The sequence below is a fragment of the Mesoplodon bidens genome, assembly GCF_964165515.1.
Source record: "Mesoplodon bidens genome assembly, contig: HAP1_SCAFFOLD_150, whole genome shotgun sequence".
NCBI classification, from domain to species: domain Eukaryota; kingdom Metazoa; phylum Chordata; class Mammalia; order Artiodactyla; family Ziphiidae; genus Mesoplodon; species Mesoplodon bidens.
This window is the reverse complement of record NW_027672498.1, coordinates 791184-817730: the sequence shown is the minus strand read 5'-3', so window position 1 is coordinate 817730 and position 26547 is coordinate 791184.

Here is a 26547-nt window from a genome sequence, read left to right as displayed (position 1 = left end):
TTTACACTACTATCACAATGTCTTGAAGATGTAGCTTCATAATCCTTGAAATCAGTTGCTGTTAGTTCTTCAACTTTGTTCTTTCTCAAAGTTGTTTTAGTTATTCTAAATTTTATTTCCATATGAATTTTAGAATTAGCTTGTCAATGTCTATAGAAAAGCCTACTGGGGTTTTGATGTATAAATCGATTTGGGGAGAATTGATGTCTCAACAATATTGAATCTTCTGATCCATGAATACTTTATATCTCTCCATTTATTTAGGTCTTTCTTAATTTCCCCCGGCAATATTTTACAGTTTTCAGTGTGCAAGTCTTTTGTCAGATTTATTCTAAGTATTTTATATGTTGGATTCTTTTATAAGTAACATTTTAAAACTTTGATCTCTGATTGTTTGTTGAGACAAATTCATCTTTTTGTATGTTGATCTTGTACCCTGCAAACTTGATAAACTCATTTATTAGTTCCAGTAGCATTTTCGTAGCTTCTATCAGGTTTTCTACATAATCATGTTACCTGCAAATAAAGATAGTTTTACTTCTTCCTTTCCATCCTGAATATGTCTTTTCTTTTTGTTGCCCTATTGCACTGGCTAGAACCTTCAGTGCAATGTCAAATAGAAGCAATGAGAGCAGATATCCTTGCCTTGTTCCTGATCCTGGTGAGAAAGTACTTTGTCCTTCACCATTAAGTATGATGTTAGGTTTTTTGCAGAAGTCATTTATCAAGTTGAGGTAGTCTCCTTCCATTCCTAGTCTACTGAGGGCTGTTTTTTTCTTTAATCAGGAATGTGTGTTAGATGATTTCATTCTTTTCCTGCATCTATTGCAATGATTATATGATTTTTCCCTTCTTTTCTTAATTTGTTTATTTATTTTTGGTTGAATTGGGTCTTCATTGTTGTATGTATCCAGTATTCTTAATCTTTTATGTAGATCCATATTCCAATCTGGTGTCATTTTCCTTCTGCTTAAAAATACTTCTTTTAACATTTCTTATTGTGAAAGTCTACTAGTAATGAATTCTTTCAGCTTCTGTATGTCTGAGATAGTCTTTATTTTGCTTTTGTTTTGACAGATCCGGGTATAAAATTCTAGCTTGATAGAATTCAATTCACTACTTTAAAGATGTTATTCCACTGAGTTCTCATTTACGATTTTTCAAGCACGAATTCTGCTGTCATTGTTATCTTTGTTCCTCTGTATGTAGTGTATAATTTTTTCCTCTGGCTCCTTTTAAATTCTTCTCTTTATTGCTGGTTTTGAGCAATTCGATTATTTTTTGTGCCTTGGTGTAGTTTTGTCCATGTTTCTTCTGCTTAAAGTTCATTGATCTTCTTGACTTTGTGGGTTTATAGTGTTTACCAATTTGGAAAACTTTTGGCTATTATTTCTTCAAATTTTTATATTTCTCCTCTCCTTCATGGACTCTAAGTACACATGTATTAGGTCACTTGAAGTTGTTGCACAAGTCACTGAGGCTCTATTCATTTTGTTGTTGTTTTGTTACTCCTTTTGTTTCATTTTGGATAGTTTCTGTTGCTATGCCTTAATGTTCACTGACCTTCTGCCGTGTCTAATTAGCCTTTAACCTCCTGAAATATCTTTTTCATTTAGACATTGTTTTTAATCTCTAGAAGCTCAATTTAGGTCTGTTTTACATTTTCCATGTCTGTACTTAACATTTTCAGTGTTTAGTCTGGGTGTTTTAACATATGAAATACAGTTATAATAACTTTTCTTCATGTATAATAACCTTTTAAAAGTTCTTTTCTGCCAATTCTAACATCTGTATAGATTATGGTTTATTGTTGATTGATTGCCTTTTCTCCTCAGTATGGGTCATATTTTCCTACTTCTTTGCATGCTTGCATGCAATTTTTCATATGATCCCAGATATTGTGAGTTTTAGTTTATTGTGTGCTGTGTATATTTATATTCCTGTAAAATGCCTGGGCTTTGTTTTGGGTAAAATTAGGTTACTCAAAACAATTTTATTCTTTTAGGTCTAGCTTTTAATTTTCGTTGGGTAGGAGTCCAAGTAGCCTTTAGTCTGGAGCTCATTATTTGCAACTACTGAGACAAGTCCTTTCTGAGTATCATGAGGTTTTCCAGTCTGACTTGTAGGAACAGGTACTATTCCTACAACCCTGCGTGATATCCAGTTGTTCTTCTTATTAATCCTTTCATGTGGTTCTTTTCCTGGCATCAAGTTATTCCTCACACAAATGTACTGACCCATACTTTGTTGAATTCTCAAGAGCTCCCTCTGCATATCTCCAGAGTTCTTTGTGCACTTCTTTTCTCTCTGATACTCTGCTTTGTGAACTCTAGTTACCTTGGTTTTCCCAGACTCTTATCTCCATTTCGTCTGTCAGGGAGCCCACTAGTCTCTGTCTGGACTTCTCTTCCCTGTACCATGACGTGGATACTCTCCCAGAGAAGTAAGGGCAATTATAGGGATCACTTCCTGTATTTCCCATCTCCTCGGGAATCACTGAAATGTATTGCGTGAGGTTCAGTTTCTTGAAAACTGTTGTTTCATATGTTCCATCTGATTTTTTCCTTGTTGCAGGTGAGAGGTTAAGTTGGCCCTTGTACTTCATCTTGGCCAGAAGCCAATAACATTCTTTAAGTCTATTTTGCTTTGATACAGGGTCCAATTAAAGATGAGGCATTGCATGTCATGTCTGTGTTTACGTTAACCTAGAATTTTTCCCTACTATCTTTTTTTGGTCTTTTATGACATTGGCTTTTTTGAAGAGTCTAAGCCAGTTGTCTTGTAAATTGCCCCACAATCTGTATTTGTCTGTTTCCTCATTAGATTCAAAGTAAACATTTTGGGGAAGAATACTATATAGGTGATGTATTCTTCATACTTCATCACTTGAGGTGACCCAGTGCTAAGTTTGATCACTTGATTAAGGTGGTCTATTCCATATCTCTCCATTGTAAAGTTATTTTTCCCCTTGGTAATTGATAAATAATATGTGGGGTGATCCTTGGGATCAGTGAAGATCCTACTTTCAAACAACTCTTCACCCAACTGTGCATCAATGATAATCCTTGTCTGACTCGATTATTACATTGATAGTTGCAAAATAACACTTTCCTAATTCTATCCTTCCTTTTGCATTTATTAGCTGACATTATTCTATAAAGAAGAGCTCCCCCACTTTTCATTTGGAGTATCATTATGAACTCATGTGCTTTTATTTCAATTAACTACGTTATACCTTATTATAATGATAATGTTATTCTTTGGAATGTTCCTTTTGTCCAGATTTGGTCAATGCGATCTCTGTTATTGTTTAGCCACATGATGCTTTTTTATTACTAGAATAATTTCTAATATATTACTCCTCACAAATAGGAACTGAGAAAGTGACTCCAGAATGTGCGGTCTTATTCATACTCTTCTTAGAAGTTTGCCTTCTACTTGTGTACTCTCAACCCAAAGTGAGTCTTTCGGGTTGGAAGGAGATACTTCTGAATTAAACTGCAGTTCAGTATCACCCAATTCTAGTCCCTATTCCCTTTTTTCTAGGCATATCATACCTACTGCCATCCTAATCCTTCTGTTGGGCACCTCTCTCCTCCTCTATATTTATTTCCAACAGTCAAGGGCAGCAATTGGCCAACCGGCCCCTATCCAGTTCTATAGTCCATATGCCCCAAGAACTCCTTTTTGCACTGGTCTGTGGTGGCCTTGGCCTACCTCTTCTACCTACTCAGGTAACTCTTTTACCACGAATTTAATTACCTGTGTTTCCATTTATAGGATCTTACCCAGCCGTAGGGCCTGCTGCCTCTGCCAATTTAAAAATACTATTGAGGTTGTCTGTGAGACAGTCAAGCTGCGTTGTGACAGTGAACGCCTGAGGGATGTCACACGTTGTGGTGAGTCTCAATTGTGGGATAATACATTTTTAATTTAATTTTTTATTTTTAATCAAGGATGATACATTTTAAAACTAATGATGTAATTACATTATTTTAATACATTCATTCAGAGTTCCAGCTCCCTAAATTTCTAAGAATTACCCCCTTGCTAAAAATCAGATTCTTGGTTACATTATTAAGCTAAGAATAGCTCAGTTACATTATTGGCTTCATAATGTAACTGATCTGCATATATAAAGGAACCAGAGAAAGGAATGGAAGGGGGAAGGGAATTCACATTAATGGCCACATATACTATGCTGCCCTCTGTGCAAATGAGAACTTATTCACATAGTACATCACAGTTTGTAAACTGATTTTATATACATTAGGTCTCAAGTACCCTTTGTCTTATAAGACAGGTGTAAATATATTTTTGTTTATTTGGTTTGTTTCTGCAATTTTATAAAGAGTACAAGTGATGCTGTTTTATGTCCTGTCTGGAGCCTGAGAGTTTCTGGTTCCATAACCAGAAGCTGCTACCAAGCCCTTCTAATGCATGGGAGAGCTAGTTATTTCTCTGACTGTCCAGCTCTGAACTTGCTCTGAATCGCAAGTTTTTCTATCCACAAAACACTCAGGGCCTTTCAACTATTTTTCTATATATTAGATTTATGGGCACTAACTTGATGACTTCCAAAATGTACTTTCATGCCCAGGTAGCTTGAATACAGGTCTCTTTCAGTGATCTAGAGCGCATCATAAATAATAACACTTTGCCACTTATATAAAGACAATATTGCTGATTTTTCAACACAGTTTTTTTTTTTTCCTTTGGCCACCAAGCTGGTGGGATCTTAGTTCCCCCAGCAGGGATTGAACCCGGGCCACAGCAGGGAAAGTGCCGGGTCCTAACCACTAGACCACCTGGAATCTCCCCAAACATTTTTTTTACTAATTATATTACTCCCTTCTCCCCCAGAGTGGGCGGACAAGGCATTTTTACTCTCCTTTTACAGGTGAGGAAAAACAAGATCAGAGGTGTTAAGTGCTATGACCCTAGTGCCCCGATCTCCTGTCCCCAGTTTGGGGCTCTCTGCTAGCCTCTGTTCCTCCTTTCTCATGACCCTTCCCTCCTCCTTTGACCCTCACCAAAAATACTTTTAATCCTTTTGGACGACAAGCCCAGCTACACAATGGTACACATTACCTTCACACAGTCAGAAGATTTGGATGGTTCCCCAAGTAGAGCTGGAAATATTAGAAGTAAAATGAATTGAAAGCAAAGTAGCCATCTGACAGAAGTTGCTTTTTCCCGTCTACATTTTAGGGCCTCAAGTATTATTCCATTGATTTGTTGAACATTCCACATGGGCATACAATCTGGCAAATCTCTAAACTTATACCCGAGATCCCTGCCCAAAGTTTAGCAAAGAGCCAGGGCGGACATAGTGTTTTTCTCTGTATACAGCCTTCTGTTATGGGGACTGGGATATATAGAAGCAGGGACTAAGCAAAGGACTCAGTGGGTAGTTGGAGAAGGACATGTTCAGATGACGACCTGTTAGCGGCGGTGGTTGTCGTGGAGATCTGTGATAGCAGCAAGAACACAAGCACACTGAAGAGGTGGAGAGAGGAAGCCTCACACTCCTGTGCCTTTGAGGCAGGACAGGATGGGGTATATGAATGTGAGGAGTCACAGTAGATCTGCAGAGAGTCCAGCTGATTAGGGGAATATTTGTCTTCCAGCCTTGGCTTTTCTTGAGTACTGGCCCCTGGGAACCAGTGGAGTAATCCTGAATATAGTTCCTATATTTCACGCTACAGAATTTTCTGAGTAGATAGCCCCCTTTTCAAGAGAGACCTTTCTCACATTTGTTTGTTGCCAGTCATAGGCTTAAGTGTGGGTTTCTTTTTCTCCTAAGTGGCACTCAAACTTTGACAGATTCCTAATTTCTTTGGCTGTGGACTGACAAAAGGCTGTCCCATCAGTCTTCAATGATCAAAAACAGTCCCTTCTCTTTTGACAGATGAAGAAACATCTATAGAGAATGCAGGAGGATCGTTGATGAAGGTGTTACAAGCCCAGAAGAAGAACAACAGCACCGAGCGGACTATTGCGTCAGAGAGGATGTCCTCACCTAACAGTGCTGTCAGCCTGTCAGGCTTCAGGAATGAGCAGCTGGACTCTAATAATAAAAGTGATATTATCAGTGCACTAAGTTACATACTGCCTTATATCTCAGAGGGAAATCTAGGAGATGTGGAATCAACATTATTACCATTCATTCAACTTCTTTTTTCAAATACACAAGATGGAGATATGCCGCTGGGCCTTTTGAAAAACAATACAAGGAGCCCTTCTGTTAAACCTGTACCCAACAATTCAACTAATAAAAACAAATTGAGGGAACTCCATTTTGTGGAAAATTTGTTAGATGCAGAAACTCAAGAAAAAATTGATGAGGTTAAAAAGGAAGAAAAACCTGCCACGTGTACGCGTTCCAACCTTTTAAGTGCCATGATTACACGCTACATCTTTCAAAATAAATTAGAAGCTGCCCAACCACAGAAAGACAGCCTAGCAAAGATGGAGAGTACAGAGGAAAAGCTGCTGAGAGTGAACAAGGTCCTCAAGGGGCATACAGAAAATGCACCTCAAAGCAGTGGGAGATGAGAGCGTCAGGAGGAAACAGAATGCCCAGCCATCTGTGGCGAACACTGCCAAAGAATGAAAGCTCAGGAGGCCATCCCCAAGAAAGCTGAAACAGCTCCTCGTGGTGCAGAGGCCCAGGAAGCTGGTGGGAAAGTCCTCCAATGCAGAGTCTTCATTCATAAAGGAACACAAGGCCGCAGGCTCCTCAAATTGAAACCGTACTTCAAGGGCAGGCTTTGTGCCTCCATCCCGCCAAAATCCCCATCTGAGGTTAAAAGCAAATCAAAAGACTTATCCAACGCTATTCATGTTTTCGAAGATGCAAAGGCAAGAGTTAGAAATATTAAGGACTTCGAATTAATCTCACATTCTGGAAAAAAAAATACATCTTCCATAAACTTAGGTCTCATCGGGTCCACAGAAAACCCAAAGTTAAAAAGCATCGAGGGGGTTCCCTGGTGGCACAGTGGTTGGGAGTCCGCCTGCCGATGCAGGAGACACGGGTTCGTGTCCTGGTCCGGGAAGATCCCACATGCCGTGGAGCGGCCGGGCCTGTGAGCCATGGCCGCTGAGCCTGTGCGTCCGGAGCCTGCGCTCCGCAACGGGAGAGGGCACAACGGTGTGAGGCCTGTGTACCACAAAAAGAAACAAAAAAAAGAAAGAAAAAAGGGAGTCGAAAGTTCAGAAAGAAAACTTCACTTGATAGAATGATGCTTGCAAGCCCTCCGTTCTCTGTCGTGAGGAGTCTCATAAATTCCCCTCCACGAGAGGCTGTTTCGTCTTCAGGAGAAGTGACTTCTCAGGAAAATCCTTTTCCAGAAGTATTTTCTCTTTCAGACCCTTCTGCAGAAAACACTACTTCAGTAAACAATACTGCACAAAATGTTTCTGAAGCAATTATTTCTACAGGAAATGCTACTCTGCCAGGAGGAACCGGCCCTGGAAACACTAGCCATAGGAACGTCTCCACTGCACATTCTACTGTTGCTGCAGACAACAGTATTCCAGCTGTTCAACACAGCAACAAAACACAATGGGAGCACCACAACATGGTCACTGAATTATCCTCTAAGCCCACAGGCTTCACTTTCCCAGGGCTCGCATCCCCGGGTGATCCAGTTGAAACTCAGCTAAACCAGCAGCTCTGGTCCCTCATCCCCAACAATGACGTGCAAAGGCTCATTTCTCATGTTATCCAGACTTTGAAAATAGACTGCTCGGACACCCACGTGCAGCTGGCCTGTGCCAACCTCATCTCTAGAACAGGCCTCCTGATGAAGCTTCTCAGCAAGCAGCAAGAAGTAAATGTGTCCAAAGCGGAATGGGATAAGGACCAGTGGAAAGCTGACAGCTATATCAGTGAGAGCACAGAAGCCCAGAGTGAGCAGAAAGAGCAGGAGTCAAGTGAGGTGAGGATAACCCCTGACACATGGGACTTGGACTTTTACTCAGTTTAGGACATGCCATTAACGTGCCCAAGCGGGAATACCACGGGCTCCTAGTCAGTATCTTATCTTCAGCCATGAAACGGGCTAAGACAGTGATCTCCAACTTTGCTCATTGAGAGCGTGTGTCACTATTCCTAGGGTAGATGCGAAAAGGACATAACACAAGATAAATAAATTGTAGATAAATTGTAGAAGAAAATGCTAATGATAAGACTAATAACATTAAATTTGGCTTGTTCTTATAGAAGCTACTCGCCTGAAAGGATTGGGTTTCATAGTAGTTTAAGAATAGTTAGCTATCGTTTAGAATAGGATTAAGAATCGTAAGTTTTCATCCCTTCTATCTCCTTGTTTTTAAAAATTGTGATATATTTCTTTAGCTCACAAAAGAAGTTCCAGGTTATGACTATAACAACAAACTCATCTTGGCAGTATTTGTACCTGTAGTAGTGACGATTTGTGTTAGAATTCTCTGTCTCATTGAGGTAAGGACAATAATTAATTCAGATTCAGAACCCAGAAACTGAGAGTCAAATCCACCTTTCCACCTGCTACTACTTGATTCTTCCCTTTAGCCATGAGGACTGACATACACTTTGTTCTTTTAATGAAAAGTATATTCCCAGGATGTTTTTGTGTGTGTGTTTTTTTTTTTTTTTTGGCTGCGTTGGGTCTTCATTGCGGTGCATGGGCTTCTTACTGAGGTGGCGTCTCTTGTTGTGGAGTACAGGCTGTAGATGCACGGGCTCAGGAGTTGTGGCACACTGACTTAGTTGCTCCGCAGCATGTGGGACCTCCCCAGACCAGGGATCGAACCTGTGTGCCCTGTGCTGGCAGGCGGATCCTTACCCATTGCACCACCAGGGAAGTCCCCACAGGATTTTTAAAAGGAACTTCACTCCCAGGAGATCCCTATGGAATTGGATCCCTGATAACAAGCTATTGGACTCTTTTGACAAGTGAAGTTTATAAGAAGGCCAGAGTTGACATGATAATAAATTTTCTTCAACTCAACAAAGTATGCTGATTTGAGGTCCTCACCAGTCACTCTCATTCTACCGTTGATTTCGTTCCTTCTTGGCTGAAGTGATGAGAGATATAGGATCTCCATACTCAAGGAGCTATCAGTCACCCTGGGAGGGCTAAAAGGACATGCCTGAAAGACACAAGTGTGATCTCGTCAATTCCTCAGGTTTACTTAGCAGCTTTCTTCTCCGGTGTATTAGGAATTGTGTAGATAGGTTCCATTAAAACACTGCAAGTAAAATCTTGCAGCAGGCTACCCTCAAATATTTATAGTAGCCTATTCGTGGAGCTAGCCTGTTTACCTTTTGTTCAGTTACATAGTGGTTTATTATTTTTCCCAGCAGGCAGTTGCTAACATTAAAAGAGTGATTTTAATAGGCTGACAGTCTTGATTCTACCCTACCACTCCACATTACTTTAGTTATCTTTTCTCCTGTAATGGCAGCCCTCCATTCCAGCCAAAGCAGCTCCTCACTATACGCTAGTTACACCATACCCATTCCTACTTTTGTCTGTGCCTTTGTCCCTCGAAAATTCCTTTATTTTGCTTTGCCTGTGGAACTCCTATGAATCTCTGAAAAGCCAACTCAAGTTCAGATATCTTTCTCTGTAAAGCCTTCCCTGAATACTCCAGCCCTCCTGATCCTAGTCCTGTGAGGTTTGTCACCATTTCTTAGGGGCCATAGCAAAGCAGTCCCCTCCCCTCAGAACTCACAAAAGTGGTAAGCAGTTTTTTGAAAGGCAGCCCCCCAGGAGAGAGCCACCAAGGTTAGCACATCATGGAGCTGAGCAGAGACGTGTAAGGACCAATGGCTTCCTGGCCTATCACACTTGAATCAAACCTGACATGATGTACTAACTTCTAAAGAGAAATGTGTCTATCTGCAGGAGGGTTGGTCACTAGTGAAAGCATAGAAAAGGTGAGGAGAGACCAACATGGGCAGTGCCCATCCTCACATTGCCCAAGAGTAGAGATGGCACCTTAGGCAGCATAACTGAAGAGTCAGGCCCACTAGCCAGGCTGCCTGTTGAGGAGATGGATGGATCCAGTTACCTCAGGCCTTCCCATTAAACTCTGGATTCAGCTGATTCCTTTTCTAATTCTGTTGTCACCAAGTAGCCTTCGATTCTGTGATTGTGCTTCAGTGTGCCACGGAGGCCTGTCCCCACAGAAGGTAATTCTCTGATTGTGTAGACACAGATGCCCTGTGTGTAGAACAGATGTATTTCTCATTGTCAAGTAATAATTTGGCATTCTGATGTTTGATCAATCCTGTGATATTGCTAAAGTGAGACTGCCACAACAGGAAGACGGGAGTTCTCGCTTGGTGAGGAAGAGTATGATTTCTGAGCCTAGGAGGCTGGGGACTAGCTTGCTAGTCATTGGCCATTGCCCAGACTGTACCCTCTACATCTCAGGTGGCATATGGCCTTTGGCATTTTTAGAATTTCTGTAAAGTCCCCTTTTTATTGTTTTTAACTTCTTGCATCTGTTTTGTTTTGTTTTGTTTGGGCCTGTGTGATCTTAGTTCCCCAAGCAGGGATTGGACCTGTACCCTCGGCAGTGAAAGCGAGGAGTCCTAACCGTTATTTCCTCTCCCCACATATACGATAAGCTTTTGGAGGACAGGGGCCATGCAGTGTTCTTCCTATGGTAGACAGTAATGGTGTTCAACGGAAGAGAGATGAGGCGTTATGTCAATTCCACAGTGAGGAATAATGCAACCGAATATTTATTTGAAGTAGGATAGAGTCCAGCAATAGACCCCTGTGTTCTTAAGACTTTTGAAATGTCATGTTTTAATATTGCAATCAGTGAAAGAAAATGAATAAATGGTGATAACCTCAGCTGCCTAAGTATTTGGGGGGTAAATAGCAGATCCCCATGTTTCATGTTAAATAAACATATATCCATAAATGTGAAAAAAGACCACATAAAGGTATTAGAAGAAAATAAAAGCAATATTTCTATAATCTTCTGGTGGGAAAGAGCCTTCAGAGGCTGATGCCACAAGCAGAGCCTTTGATATATTCCACCATCTTGTCTGTGACACCAGCTTAGCACTGATTCATGCCAAGCGTAAGATGAAGAGTTTTCCATATATTGTCTGATTTAAAGCCCACAGTCCTGTGAGGATGATATTACTATCCCTCCTTCATAGATGAAGGAGATCAGTGTAAGGCCCCAGCGGCCAAACCAAAAGCAGAAGGCAGTTTCACCCGACTGCAAAGCTGGTGCTCCCTACTCCACTCTTTTGTCTTATCTCCTTAGAGACAAAAACACTGGAAATATTCGAAACACTGAAATTCAATGAAAGCCAATATTTCTTTACCATAAAGAGTTTTTGTTTGTTTGTTTCGAAGTGGTGGGGTTTGGCCATGCTGTGCAGCTTGCAGGATCTTAGTTCCTTGACAAGGGATTGAACCTCTGGCCACAGCAGTGAAAGAGCCACGCCCTAACCAGTGGACCACCAGGGAACTCCCAAGAGTTTTATAAGTCAACAAGAAGAAGACAAACAGTCCAGGGGAAAAGGGGGCAAGGGCTGTGAAGAGTAGGAGGTGTGTTGACAGTCTGCCACCATATCTGCCTGTCGTCTCCTCATGACTGATGTGGGGTGGGTTTTGTTAGCCAGGCCTTTGTCACCTCGTGACGTAAAAATCATCTCTAATATTTTCTTCAAGTACTTTTATAATCTGTCCAGAATTTGTTGTATTTGTTTGTTCGTGTGGTTGAGGTAGGGGATCTAACTTTTTCCCCCTACATGAAGATCTGATTCTTTTCAAATCTTTCACTGAATGGTTTATTCTTTCTTCCCTGGTCTAATATGCTATCTTCATCTGGATGCTGTTCTGTGATCCAGTTATCTTGTCCTGTACCAGTACTGATATCACACTGCTTAATTCCAGTTGCTCTATGACATATTTTATATCTGGTAGGGCAAGTTCCTACTCTTTGACCTTCTTTCATAACTATTCTAACATATATTCTCTATCAAATGTCAGCAGGCCAGGTTTTATTTAGAAATTATTTTGGCTATAAAATGGATTACATTGAATTTTTAGTTTCATTTCAGGAGAACTGTCCTCTTTAAAACATTCTAGGAGGATGGTATCTCATACCATGTAAGTACTTCTTAATGTCTTTCAGAAAAGTTTTTATATTTTCATCACATAGGTCTTACAAATTTGTGGCTAAATTTATTCCTAGGTACTTTATGCATTTTTTATTGATATAGTGAATGGGAGGTTTCTTCTGTTTTTTAGTTAGTTAGTTGTGTTATATGGGAAAGCTATTGAGGCTAATATGTTGATCTCTTGATTTTGTATGGAGCCATCTTACTCATGTTACTTCCAATAAAATTTCAGTTGATTCTTTTGGTCTTTTTGGGTCCCTTGTTTCATATGCAGATATGTTTGTCTCTTCTTTCCAATGCTTCGTTTTTCTTATCGTACTGATTAAGACCTCCTCCACAATGCTCAATAGTAGCAGTAATGATTGGGCATCCTACTCTTGTTCTTGACTTTAAAACAATGCTTAGGTTTCTGCCAGATACTTTTATTTTCTTTTCCTACTTCTAAGAGTTTTTATTAGGAATTATCTGTTGAACATTATCTAAAACAGTCAATAAAATATATCACCAGCTGCATGCAAGACCCTAAGTTAGGTACTGTGGAAGAGTCAAAGGATTCTTAAACAGGGTAGAATTCCTTTCCTTGAAAGAGTTATCATCTTACTGGATAGATAAGATTTAAAGTAAAAAGGAATGAATAAGGATTTGGAAATAGTTGTAATGGATAATCATGATCCTGTTTTCTTTCAAAACAGATTTCTTCTCATAGAATTGCAAAAGAGGAAGATAGAAAAAGAAGCAGAAGGTAAATATTGGTCTTTGAAAGCAGAATTTTACAACTAGAGGAGAACTTAGAACTCATCTATTTCAATGTCCTCACCAAAGGCAGGAGGAATGTTTAATTACCCTAAAGGTTTACCCTAGTTTATTTATCAGCAGAATTAGCTCCCCAGCCCAAGCTGAGTTAGAACAGGACTGGCACACATTCATCTGCTCTCACTAGACCTCTAAGGAAAGAGGGTGGACGGGGAGAGGTTTTGGTTGTACCTGTTTCTGCTGGGCTGATGCCTGGTTCCTAGGCATCAGGCCAGGCCAGAGGCCTTCTAGGAGGCTCTGGGGTAGGGAGGGCCACATGGTTGGGGATCTAGGGGCTGGCCTCACTCAAAGCTGACGAAAGGTAGAACATATGAGTCCCTCCTGGAAAGTGGCAAGAAAACTTCCCTTCTCATCCTACTGTTTTTCAGGCCCCTATTCTCTATTCCCTTTATCCAAACCTCATAGAATTTTAACCGGGAGAAGCTTTAGACAGTAGTTTGTCTCTTCCTTTTGTAATAAGTAAATGGAGAAAGAGAAAGGGAAAATATCTTGCCCCATGATCATACTGCTAGTGATTACCAAGAAGAAGATGGTCCCTTTCCACTGAGGACTTCTCCACTGATCACATTGTGCTTGGGCTGTGAGCTACGTTTTATGTCACAGTTGAGTAGACACATATATATGGACATAAGTAGTTTCTGAAACAAACTTATTGCGCACTGTGAATTTTTTCTATTCTATTTGTATTCGAAAAGTGTATTTTGTGCTTCCCTGCTGGTCATGGCCTTTAAACGGATTCCACAATTCACTGACACCTGAGTGACAGCCTGCAGAGTGAAAGTCAGAGAGCTATAGATGACTTTGCTCGTTGGGTTCAGATGTTTACTTGGTGTGATTCAACTTATAGGATAGAGCAGCCAGGAAAATAAAATCACCTTCTCCCCACACCCACACCCCCAGCAAATGCTGCATGTGCGACTAAGTGCGAAGCGGACTGGTGTGAAGCGCCTCTAAGGGAGTAACAAGTTTCTGCCCAGTGCCGTTGTGCAGTGTTTTCACTGCACGAGGGCAGTTGGCCAAGGGCAAAGAAAGGTGAACGGGGCTGAAAATCCTGCCTATGCTCCATGCTAAGCCACATACAAACGTCTCCCCAGAGACACTTGGGGTCCATTTTGGACAGACACAGAGAACTTCTGGAAGGCCAGCATGCATGCAATGATTTTCATGATCCCGGGTCTGTGGTGATTTTGCTCATTGTGATTATGAACTGAGGTACCCATTTAGTCCTAATGAAAGCAGACATGACACATTGTGAGAGAGATGAAAAGTGACATGTAACACTCACTGTGTGTGTTTTCCTCCAAGGGCCTTTTTTTGATTTCTGCTGCATAAGAGAAGCTCAGGGGAAAGTGAGAGTCAGGTAGATGTGAGGAGGGTAAAGTACTGTGGCCAGAGAAAGCAGAGGAGATGCAGAATTAATATTTCCCTTTCTGTGTTCTAGGAGGGCTTTTTCGGGAGAAGGCGGCCACTTTGGCTTAGGGATATGTATAGGCCTCTCAGCGCCACACGCAAGGAACACATGGCCCAAAAGCTACACGACAGGGAGTCTTCTGATGAGGATGAGATATTTCTGCATCCCAGCAGGAGGTCCAAACTCCTCATCCAGAGCTCACTGAGGAGGCTGAATCTTTACCCAGCAGGAGGGCCCTGCTCAGCATCCACAGACCCCTGAGGACGTTGAATCTTTTTCACCCCAGGCAGAGGCCCAGGCTCAGCATACAGAGCCCACTCAAGAGGTAGAACCACCTCCACTTCCGCAGGAGGCTCCATCTCAGCCTTCAGAGGCCCCTGAGGAACTAGAAACTTCAAGTCCTCAGGAGGCCCTCGCCCGGCCTTTGGAGACACTTAAGGAGGTTGTAGTTCGACTAGAAGCACATCACGGGGTAAATGAAGCTCAGCAGTCACACTTGTACAATGGCACTGTTAAGTCTCTGGATCTGGCACTTCCCATAAATCCACAGGTCACTAAAGAGGTTGAACCTTCTCCAGTCCAGGAGGAGACCCCATCTCAGCCTCCAGAGCACCCTGAGGAGATTGATCCTTCTCTACTCCATCAAGAGGCCCCAAGTGCGGCTCTAGCTTTCCCTACTGAGTATGTACTTCAAATTCCAGTGACTGATGAGGTAGCGTCTCTACCTGGCGTTCAGCGTCACGCTCCTTCAAACTTGCCCCGTGTTCCACTGCAACCTCTGGATTTGGAATTTACCATGAATCCAGAGGCCACTACGGAAGCTGAGTTTCCTACAGCTCAGCAGGAGGCCCTGGCTCCACCTCTTGAGCATCCTGAGGAGACAGAATCTTCTACAACCCAACAAGAGACCACAGCTCAGCCTCCAGAGCCTCCTGGAGAGGATGAGACTTCAAGGGAGCAGTAGCAGCCAGCTCAGCCTTCTGAGCCTCCTGGGGAAGTTGAACCTTCTCCAACCCAGCAGGAGCCCACAGGTCAGCCTCCAGAGCCTCTTGTGGAAGCTGAGCCTTCTCCAAGGGAACAGGAACAACCGACTCAGCCTTCGGAACCTACAGAGCCTCCTGAGGAGGTGAAAGCAGCAACCCAGCAGGAGACCCCAGCTCAGCTTTCAGAGTCTTTTGGAGAAGCTGACACTTCTGCAACCCAGCAGGAAGCCTCAGCTCCATCTCTAGAGCCTCCTAATGAGGCAGAATCTTCTCCAAGCCAGCAGGAGATCCCAGCTCTGTCTCCTCCGGAGATAGGACCTTCTGCAACCCTGCAGGAGCAACCAGCTCAGCCTCCAGAGCCTTCTTCAGGGGAGGTGGAACCTTCTCCAACTCAACAGGAACAGCCAGCTCAAGCTCCAGAGCATCAGGAAATGACAGTTTCACCTCCAAGTCACCCTCATGCTCAGCATTCAAAGTTATCCAGTGTCGCTGTCAAACCTGCAGATGTGGAGCTTACCATCACAGAAGAACCCACTCCAGAGGTGGGACCTTGTCCAAATCAGCGCATGCCTTCAGCTCAGCCCTCAGTGCCCCTTACTAATGCAGAATTTTCTACAACCCAGCATGAGGCCCGCACGCTGCCTTCACAGCCATCTGAGGAGGTTGAACCTTTGCCATTTCAACAGGAGGCTCCAGCCCAAACGCCAGAAGCCAGTTCACATAATAAACCTTCAGTAAAAGAGGAGACCCCAGCTCAGGATCCAGAGCATGCTGGAGAAGAAGTTATACCTGCCACAAGCCAGCAGGAGACCCCAGCTCAGCTTTCAGAGACTTTTGGAGAAGCTGAAACTTCTGCAACCATGGAGGAAGCCTCAGGTGGAGCAAGACACTCCACCGCAGGAGTGCAAGCAAGGGCACGGGGCCATCCCCCCTTCCTGGTCCCAGTGGTTCTAGCAAGCACTGCGTCCCTCCCAGTTAAGCCTCAGCTGTAGCTACACTCACTACATTAGACTGTCTGTCCCCTTTCCCTCTGCAGCTTGGCTGCCCCAGCCCCTAACCCCCAGATCCCCAACTCCCCGCTGCTCTCAGCCTCAAGTTGGGCTCAAAGATTAGGGACACATACCCTCTGCCCCAACTCTACGGATGAAGCCAAAAGATCCCAGAGGCCTTAGAAAATCTCCTGGCTCCACCCGGCACCCCGGCCTCCTTTCTGTCTCCTCTCTCTTCCCCCCTCCGCCTTGCTCCTCCTCACAGACTGCCGGGAGAGGCCTCTTGGGTGTTAATTTGCAGTCACCTACTCAGCATTTGTTATACCTGGGAACTTTCCCTGGATAGAGACCTGGGGAGGAGAGCAGGAGAGAGAGAAGCTTCGAAGCTAAGGTGTTCTGGTGCGTGCCCTGTACTGATGTTTCCAGCTTGGCCAGGGCCCCTCCAAGCCGCAGCTCTCATAGTGCAGGGCCCTTAGCGTGTCTCTGGGGCAGGGAAGAAGTGGATCAGTGAAACACTGTGTGTATGGCGGGCTGGGGAGCAGAGGCAGCAATTTTGGTCCTGGGCCCCAATTCTCAGCCTGCTGGACTAGAATCTGAGGATGGCCTGGGCTGGGGGCCGTGTGGCCTGGTGGGTTGACCTGGCCCAGCCCCTGCCTGGGTGGTAGGGTGTCCATGGGCCTGCACTGGCGGGGAGGGGGGCAGTCTGGGCCCAGACTTCGGTGCTGTCTGGAGGTGGGGCAGGGCCTGGCTTCTTACAAGAAGGCGGCCAGGCTGTCCCAGTCATGCAGGTTAGAGACCAGTGTGGCATCCCCGGCCTCAAAGAGGGGCTCGGGGGGCAGGGAGCAACGGTTGCTCTCGTCCCAGGGGTGCTGCAGGAAGGATGTGGCCAGGAAGGTCTCATCAAAGTCCAGGCTTTCGGTAGCCTGCTCCACTGGAGGCCCCCAGGTAACAGGGCACTCGATGTGGTGGCCATAGATGGTAAGGTCCACGTCCCCGTGTGAGGCAGGGCTCAGCGGCGGGATCAGCTCCGAGGTCTCCAGCGTGCCCAGCTCCCCGTCCAGCGTGCCAGCGTCCAAGATGGCCTCCCAGTCAAAGTTGCCCTTGAGGGGTTCCAGCTCACCCTGCTCCTCCTGGGTCAGCAAGCAGCAGGGGACTGGAGGGCCGCGGGACCTTGGCCTCCTGCTTGGGCAGCGGCTGTTGATGCTTACGCCCCAGCCTGCCCTCGCCTGCACCCCAGCCCGCCTCCTCAGTGGCCTCCTTGAACTCCCGCAGCAGCTGCTGGGCCTCACTGTTCACGGTCAGTGGCCCGGCCCTTGGGGTGGCCCTGGGAACAGGCGCGGCCGGGCGGGCAAAGGCCGGGTGGATGTGGACTGGGGTCAGCTGCTGCTTTTTCAAGGCCCCACTCAGCAGCCCCTCGGCATACTTGTGGTCGATGCGCCAGAAGGCCCCTTGCTTGGCTCGTGCTTCTCCCGAGGCACATTGATGAAGCCGTTGTTCAGGGACAGGTTGTGGCGAATGGAGTTCTGAACACAGGGAGATAGGAGAGAAGGAAGACAGCTGTGTGAGTGGGTGGGGTCAGTGATGGGGGGCTCCTAGCACCATTGCCAGTCCCACCACTAACTTCTCTCTAATGGGGGTAGGGAGACAGAGGCGCTGCTCTGACTGTGAGGCTCTGGGACACCAGCCACGGGACACCAGGAGCTGGGAGTGCTGTCAGGGGCTTTTGTTCCCTTTTGTCAGGATATCTGCCTGCTCAGTCATCCGAGCCCTGAGTCGCAGGGTGGTTCTCAGTGCCAGCCTGTTCTGCCCTCCCTCCCTTACCCCACCGCTTGCGGCCTCTGGCCAAAGGCCTTGGCTCCCCCTGGGCCTGGACGGCCATCTCCCTCTGCCTGGGCCTGGCTGGCCTTCTCTGTTTGTGAAATGAGTGAGTGTGTGTGAGGGTGTGTGTGAGGGGTGTATGAAGTGTTGGAGGATCTGATGACTTTCCTTATTTGTAGAGCCGGCTGCTGGCCTGGGCCCTCACCCACCATGTCCCCCTCCTCCCACTCCACGCTCTGAGGCCTCAGTTGATTATTACCCAGCCAAGAGCATAGCGCTCATTCCTGGGGGCTCTCAGTCTTGGGTTAGGCTGGGGAGTGGTGGAGGGTCTCTGCTTTATCACCAAGGTTACAAATGGTACTTGCCCCAGGGTCAGGGCCCAAGCAAACGTGGAGTAGCTGTGATCACAGGAACTTTGATCCTGTGGCCTGTACCACAGGGAAGGATCTGTGCATCCTCAGGGTCACTGTCCCCAAGTAGCCCCTGATCCTGATGGTCGAAGAGGCTCAGGGCAGTGTGTGCCCAGCCTGAATCGCCATCCTGCCTTGTTCACGCCTGGGTTCACAGTCCAAACCACGCTGGGGCACAGGGATCTGGGGCCTGGTGGGTGGGGCCGGCAAGTGAGTAGTGCGCCCTGGCAAGACTGGGATGATTACATGGTGGCCTGGGCCCCTTGGCTGCTCTGTGCCAGGTTCCGGAGACTTGGAACATGAAGCCAGTGTGGGAGGAAAGAGCCCCTGTGGAAAGCACGTGGCTGAGGTAATTGTCGCCCCAGGGAGGTTGATGAGAAGGGGGGGCAGAGTGTAGGCAGGAAACTAGGGAGGGCTTGGGGTGGGGGCTGGCACAGCAGCTTTCGGAAGGCCCCGTAGCCCTTCCACTGGGACACAGATGGCTTTCACACCCTGCAGCACACCCCTCTCCCCTCCCAGAGCCCCTCCAGCCAACTGAAAGCAGGCGGGATGCAGAGCCTGGCAGGAACGATACTATGCTTCCAGTCACGCCCTGACAAACTGACCTTGAGGAGGGTAGTGTCTAGGAATTCTAGGACTTGGGACAAAAATGTGTCCCCCAGTCCATCAACCTACCCTGGGGGCTGTGTCCACGCATAGTTCAGCCCAGATCTTTGGGCTGAGCCTGCCGGATGAGTGACAAGTTCTTGCCACTTGAACCTCTATGTCGGTACCCCTACAGCCCTCTGAACATCCTCCCTCCTCCGTCTCTGAAGTCAAAGGGGCAGCAGTCCAAGCACTAGGCTCCCTTGAGGTATTTCCTGGACGGCCTTCCTCTCTCGGGGCCCTGGCCGTACCGCGCCTACTTGGCCTGCGGATCTGGGATGTGAGTCCAGTCCGCGCGGGCATGGGGAGGGAGGGAGGGAGTGCCTCCCTACCTGCCAGGTGGGATCAGCGTGGCGGAAGTAGCAGAAGTTGTCTGTGTTCCATTTGTAGATGGCCGACAGGGTGATCTTGGTGGCCTTGCTGGCCTGCATGGCCATGCAGATGAGCGTGGAATACAAGTAGAGTGGCTTCACTTGCGGGTGGGTGGCGTAGTCCACGTCGTCGGGAGGCGAGGCCTGCAGCCCCGAGGGGGCGCTCCGCGACGTGCACGAGGACGTGGGCTTGCCGGGTGTGTGCGGCTGCCCCAGCCAGGCGGGGTCCGCTGCCTGGGGTGACCCCAGCTCGGCCGAGCCTGACAGCTCGTGGTAGCCGTGGGTGTCAGTGTCCCCCGAAGGCAGGGAGGGAGCTTGGCGTTGAGAACAGTGAATTCCTGCAGCCACTGCAGGCTGGTCAGGCTGTCATTCAGGGCGTTGGACTCCAGGACGCCTTCCGGTCCGGCCTCCTCCGCTGCCCCTGCTCCCGAGACGCGTAGCCAGCTCTCCGCCATATCTGCGGGGACTCTCCGAGGGGGCTGTCAACATCCTCGAGCCGAGCTGAGGGTGGCCGCCGAGCTCTCCGGCCCGCTGACTCCCACGGCTTCAGTTACGCAGCCTCCCGGAAGCGGGCTTCCATCCCGCGATCCGAGGGTAGCCTCCTCCAAAGGGAATGTGGTGCCTGCGGGGACCAGAGAGGGAACTGAGCCCTCTTTCCCCACCCCCGAGGGGAGAGTGTGTGCGACGGGGGAGGCTCTTACTAAAATCCTTCCTGCAGCTGGGGAGGATCTTTTACTGCCGAGGTCTGGGAAACAGAAGGTGTGCCCGGGGGTCCGACCCACACGGGGTTCGCCTCGCTCTTTTCCTCTTGGATCTTTTAGAGGAGACTTAATTAGCCAAACGAGGGAATAGTGTAGGGGCATGCGAGGCCACCCCTTTCTCCCTCAAAGCGGGGAATTAACCCCCCTCTCTCCGTCCACAACCAATGGAAATGGGGTGAGAGAGTCCAGGAGGGCAGTACGACGGGTCGGGGGGCGGGGGAGGTCGTCTGATCTTTGAAAAGGGATATTAGGATGGGGATCAAGGGGAAGGAAGGAAAGAATACAGAGAGTTATAAGGGGGCGGGAAGTGAGTGTCCCCCAAACGCCTCTGATGTCAGTCCCCGGGCCCACCACTTCCGTCGGGGACGGATGGGAGAGCGGGCTGCTACTGACGCCCTCCCTTCCCACGGCCTGCAGCCCTCCCCGTCCCTTACCTGGCTCAGAGCGCAGCCCGGGCCAAAGGAAGGTTCTCAAAGAAATTCTTCCCACCGCCCACCCTCACCGCGGCTCTCTGCTCCCAGCTCGAGGGCCCAGCCAGCAATCCTCGTCGCCACTGACGCCTGACGGCGCCACTCTGAAAGCCAGCAGCCTAGGACAGGCACTCAGTAGCCGCTCGCAAGGCGTCTCCTGCTGCCGTGGAGACGCCCCGCCCATATAAACAGCTTCCGCTTCTGCCATTGGCCAGGGCGTCTCCAAAGACACTGCGGGCTCTTAACCGCTCTCTCACGCGGTAACTCTCTTCAAACTCCCTCCTGCTGCCCTCTCTTATGTTGAGGAAAGTTCCCTCTATGCCTACTTTCTGCAGGGTTTTTATCATAAATGGGTGTTGAATTTTGTGGAAAGCTTTCTCTGCGTCTGTTGAGATGATCATATGGTTTTTCTCCTTCAATTTGTTAATATGGTGTATCACATTGATTGATTTGTGTATATTCAAGAATCCTTGCATTCCTGGAATAAACCCCACTTGATCATGGTGTATGATATTTTTAATGTGCTGTTGGATTCTGTTTGCTAGAATTTTGTTGAGGATTTTTGCATCTATGTTCATCAGTGATATTGGCCTGTAGTTTTCTTTCTTTGTGACATCCTTGACTGGTTTTGGTACCAATGTGATGGTGGCCTCGTAGAATGAGTTTGGGAGTGCTCCTCCCTCTGCTATATTTTGGAAGACTTTGAGAAGGATAGGTGTTAGCTCTTCTCTAAATATTTGATAGAATTCGCCTGTGAAGCCATCTGGTCCTGGGCTTCTGTTTGTTGGAAGATATTAATCACAGTTTCCATTTCAGTGCTTGTGATTGGTCTATTCATATTTTCTATTCCTTCCTGATTCAGTCTTGGCAGTTTGTGCATTTCTAAGAATTTGTCCATTTCTTCCAGGTTGTCCATTTTATTGGCATAGAGTTTCTTGTAGTAATCTCTCATGATCTTCTATATTTCTGCAGTGTGAGTTGTTATTGAGTCAAAGTATTAAAAGCGTGCTGGAGAAAGTCGGACAGAAACTCACAAATAAGCCAACTGCGCAGTTAACAGCTCTCCTTCCCTTGTGAACAGTTTTATTCATTTTTAAGAATCATGCTGCTATCCATAAATATTGCCTCCTTGACGTCCCCACTGTAGTGTTCCCATGAGTGTACTCCAGGGAGTGAGGGGTACACAGCTGGCACAACAGTACACACATACTTACACACACTAGGTGTGCAGATCCTAAAGCAAAGTGAGCAACCAGCGTGCCAAGGTAAGGCGTACAGGACACAAACTCTCCCCAGGTGAGATGGCTTAACGTGTGTGGATCCGTGCCCAGGAGATGCCCCAGCGTGGGCATGACCTCTGGTGGGATGGGACTGGGGAGGAGAAGGAAAAAGGGCTCTGTGAGAAGGCTGGGATCACCACACCACCCGGAAGTGAGCTCATAGGTGAGCTCCGACCTGAGTGTGGCAGGAAGGAGCCCCAGGCCTCTGGTTAGTCTGTGTCCTTGTGTGAGAAACCAGGCCCCGTCATATTCTCTGTGGGTCAACTGCTAACAACATGACCATCTCCAGATGATGACTGGGGCGGCTGTCCTGTTCCCCGACCAGGCTCTGTGCTCCGTTCCCTGATCCCAGCCCTTTTGGATGGGATATTTCTGCTCGCCAAAGAGCTAAATGAGGGCAAAGAAGTGAGGGGATGGGGGAGAGAGCAGAAACTGAGAAACAGGAGTGAAGGGCCACTTCTCACCCGGGTATGTCTTGGTTATGGAACCAAGGCCTTGAGGAATCTCTCTGAGCCTCTTCCTGGGAGAAGACAGACCCTCCAGAAAGGGTGAAGACAATGGCTTCCTCTTAGGGTTCCTGGCCACTGTGGCAACTGTTTACCTGCATCTCCTTCATCTCAGGTAACACCACACTCTGAATACTACCTGCCGGGAGAGGAGGTGGATCTGTATACCACCACCCCAGGCTAAGGGAGCGCCCCCTTCCCTAGTGCTTCTGGGACTCAGACTTCAAGGAGATCAGGAAGTGTGGTTATTGCTGGAATCATCAATATGAAAGGGGCTGTAAGAATGTTTCGGGGAAAGGAAGGACATTAAATGGAGCCTGAAACAGCAGAGCCCACTGCAGGATTTCAGAGCGGGTGGACACGGGAACTCAAGGCAGAAGCTGAGATTCAGGCTTGGCTCATGTAGTGTCTGTCAAGACCACAGGCTTCCCCCTGCCCACCCCCAGGGCAGGATGTGAACCACAACCACCAGGCAGGGATGGTCACCAGGCACCTGGTGGCACAAAGCAGCCACACAGGAGGTGCAAAACATGCCCCGGCACTGGGCTCTCTTTGAGGCCTTGGGAAGGACCCTGAAAAGCTCTTCTAGGGCAACAATTCCAACTACTAATTCAGGCCATCATGGTGGGCATAGCCTAGGGCTCTGTCATATCTCAGCCTCACAAAATGTTGGATCCCACTTTGCTTCTCAATCTCATGCTCCACTAAATAACCACCTCTTCCAAAAGCCAGCAGACAATGCATCTATCAGAGAGCTATGAGGAATCCATTGATAACACTAGTGTTGAGGGAGGAACAGCCAACAGCTTACGGTCTTGCTGTTTCAGGCTGTTATTTCTATGCCCTACACCAGAGTGAGGTGGGGTGCACATGTGATTTGAACAATATCTCTAAATCTCTGATGAGCCTATGGAAGGCAGTACCTCCGGCTCCCCCCATCAGGCTCAGCTGATCTGGAGGACAGGGGAGGAAAACCGGTGGGGTGGGGAGCCTCCCAGACCACCACTGACCCCAGCTCAGCCCTTCCCCCAACCTCCTTTGGGGTTCCTGGGCACCAAATGAGAACCACCACCGGTCCACCCCTCTCTCAGCTTCTTTCTTCAACTCTTTCAGAAAAGCGGGGTGGAGACGGGGGCAGCAGGGATAAGAATGCCACCTGACAGGGCGGTAGTGATGAAACGTGATAATATACGACAGTCCCTAACAAGTGCCTGGTACATAGAGGGGGTCAAAAATGCCTTTGCAGTGTCACCTTAGGATGGAGCCCCAGGCCTTCCTGAGTGCACCTGATCATAAAGAACTCCCCGGTAGGTCATCATTTAACTGAGGGGTTCTCAGATTCAAGGCCTCCTTCCTAAGCAGACACACGAGGCATAGCCTCTGCTACCAGAAGCAAGAACTGTTTTCCCAACCAACCTTCTGGTGGTTGCCACTGCTTCTTGTCCTTGAGAGAGGAGCTCCTAATGCATTTTGAGGGAAACCCCACTTACAGTGCAATATGACTTTCCCTTCTCACAGGAGTCATCCCCCAACGCCACCCCAAACTGCAGGTCTCAGATTGGTTATGATGTCCCAGAGACTAGAAAATGCCAGTTGGGTGTTTGTAATGAAGTCACCCAAACTCTTGAGTCTTCTTGGTCTACCTCCTAAGGAGAAAAAAAAAAGATGCACAAGAAATAACCAGTCTGTAGGCCACAGCTCCACCTGAAGATCAAGATACAGTGGAAACATTCCAGAGACTCTCTGCAAAGGTTCTCATGAGCTGCAGTTCGAGTGGCTTTAGCCCACAAGGAGAAAAGAGGTTTCCAGTCCCTTCTGAGAGGGGAAGGATCACGGTTGCGGAAGAAGATGAGTCTGGGAGAAGGGTCAGGTGCCCTCAGCATCCAGCTTTCACGTGGGTCTCAAAAGTCTCCGTGTGTCTTGCTGAGGATGCCCAGGAGGTCAGTGGTGCCATGAGGCCAGGATAGGATGTGAGAACGGGAGGAGAGCCCTGGTACAGGGGCTAAGGCTCTCAGATGGCCAAAGGATCCCACACGCAGAGCCTGTTCTCGGGGTCCTCCAGGCTGCCAGAAGATGAGCGTCTGCACTGCGTGTTCTGACGACTGACCACGTTGTCGTCAGCCTGCCAGGCACCTGAGAAGAGGAAAGGAAGGTTACCGGACCTTTGGTTTGGTGCAGATGGTGTCTCTTGCAGGACAGTCCGGGAGTTTGGCACGAAAACTGGCAAGATGCGCATTACCTGGAACTCCCACAGGGTGCAAACCACAGCACGTGAAACTTGGGAGCAGTGGCGTCCACTGGGTGAGGGACAGTCATGGCCACTGTGGCCCACTGATGGAGGGACATGCAGGATGGTCCTTGTTTTGTGAGCTTGCCGTAGGCTCCACCTTTGTATCTTTATTTGGTCTTGAAGTTTGCCTAAGTGTTAGAGCGGACCAGGAAAAGAAACTGAGTCTGGCTGAGACTTTCACGAGAGCAGGAGGAGGTGAAGGGGAGGGAGAAGAGTGTGTTAATTTGGGCTCAGAGTTAGTGTTTGCTGTGGGCGCCAGGGTGGGGCAGGAAGGGACTGGCTGCCCAGCAGGGTGCCAGGGACCAAATGGCATGGCAGAGAACACAGTGACAGCTGTTCCTCTCCTTCTGCACCTGAACAGCCCACCGAGAGTTGCTATCAGCTGGTGCCACCAACCCCAGGAGACATTAGCTCCAGAGCTTTGGGGTCCCCCGGGTACCATCCACGAAACTCATCATCTTCCCCCCTTGTACTGCAGTCCCTGCACGAGAAGCACCCGCGGCCCATGCTGGAAACCCACTCTTGGTGCTTCTCTCTCCTTCATGCTCTGTATCCAATCCATCCTGACCTCCTGCTTGTTCAAGCTCTAGTAAGGTCTAAATCTGTAGTCAGAAAACCGGGATACAGCCCCAGCTTGTAACGTACTGACTGTGTAACCTTGGGCAGGTCACTGTACTTGGAGCCCAGATTTTCCCATCCATCAGATGGGAGACAAGTACTTACTCCCCAGGGATGCTGTGAGACTAAGCGAGGTGACATGGAAGAGTGGTGAGCAGGGCGCCAGACTCACAGAATGTGCGCGAAAACCATCCGCCCCCCAGGCCTTGTTCAGGCTACACTCATCTCCCCCATGTCGTCCTCCCATCCAACAGACTGACTCCATCTGATTCAGTCACCCCAGTGGCGCGAGATGCTCCTTCTGAAGGGAGAGGATGAAGCCCTAACCCCCTGAGTTTGGGGAAAGCCTTCCATTCTCGGGCCGAGGACTGCTGAGCTGCCTCTTCAAGCACCTGCCCCCAGAAGGCCCCCCCGAAGCCAGATGGGGTCCAGCGTGCTCCTAAGTGTTCCCCCACTGGCCCGTACGACCACCCAATTTCTCATGCTGTGTGGAAATTGCTGGGTCCTCCAGCACACGGTGATCTCCTCCAGGGCAGAGCCGAGAGCCATGCCCTTCAGAGGGCTCAGTTCGTGGACGGAGCCAGCTGACCCTGGAGGGTGAGCGTGAGGCTCACTGTGTCACATTTGAGGGAGGCCACTCACAAATGTCTGGGGTCAGCTTCAGGTTAGGCCAGCCCAAGACACGAAACCCTTTAATGGCACTAGGGTTCAGCGTGTATAAATTGTGTATACTCATAAATGTCCTGGTGTGCTAATCCGCCCTATGGCTCTAATAATAGTCTTGTGGAGGTGGACCCCAGGGGAAGGGGAGTGAGTGGGACAGGAAATGTTTAGGTATCTCTCACAGCCAGATGGAATGCGGGGATCTTTACTCCCTGGGGGTACCGGAGTCTGGCACATGGGTCCACAGTGCTTTACCGCTCTAAGGGTGACAGGATGAAGAGCAGGAAAGATTGCCCTTTTAAGTTAGGAAGCCCCAGAAGAAATAAGTTGTTCCTTCATTTTATATAATTTGGTAGATCTCATACTTATTCCTC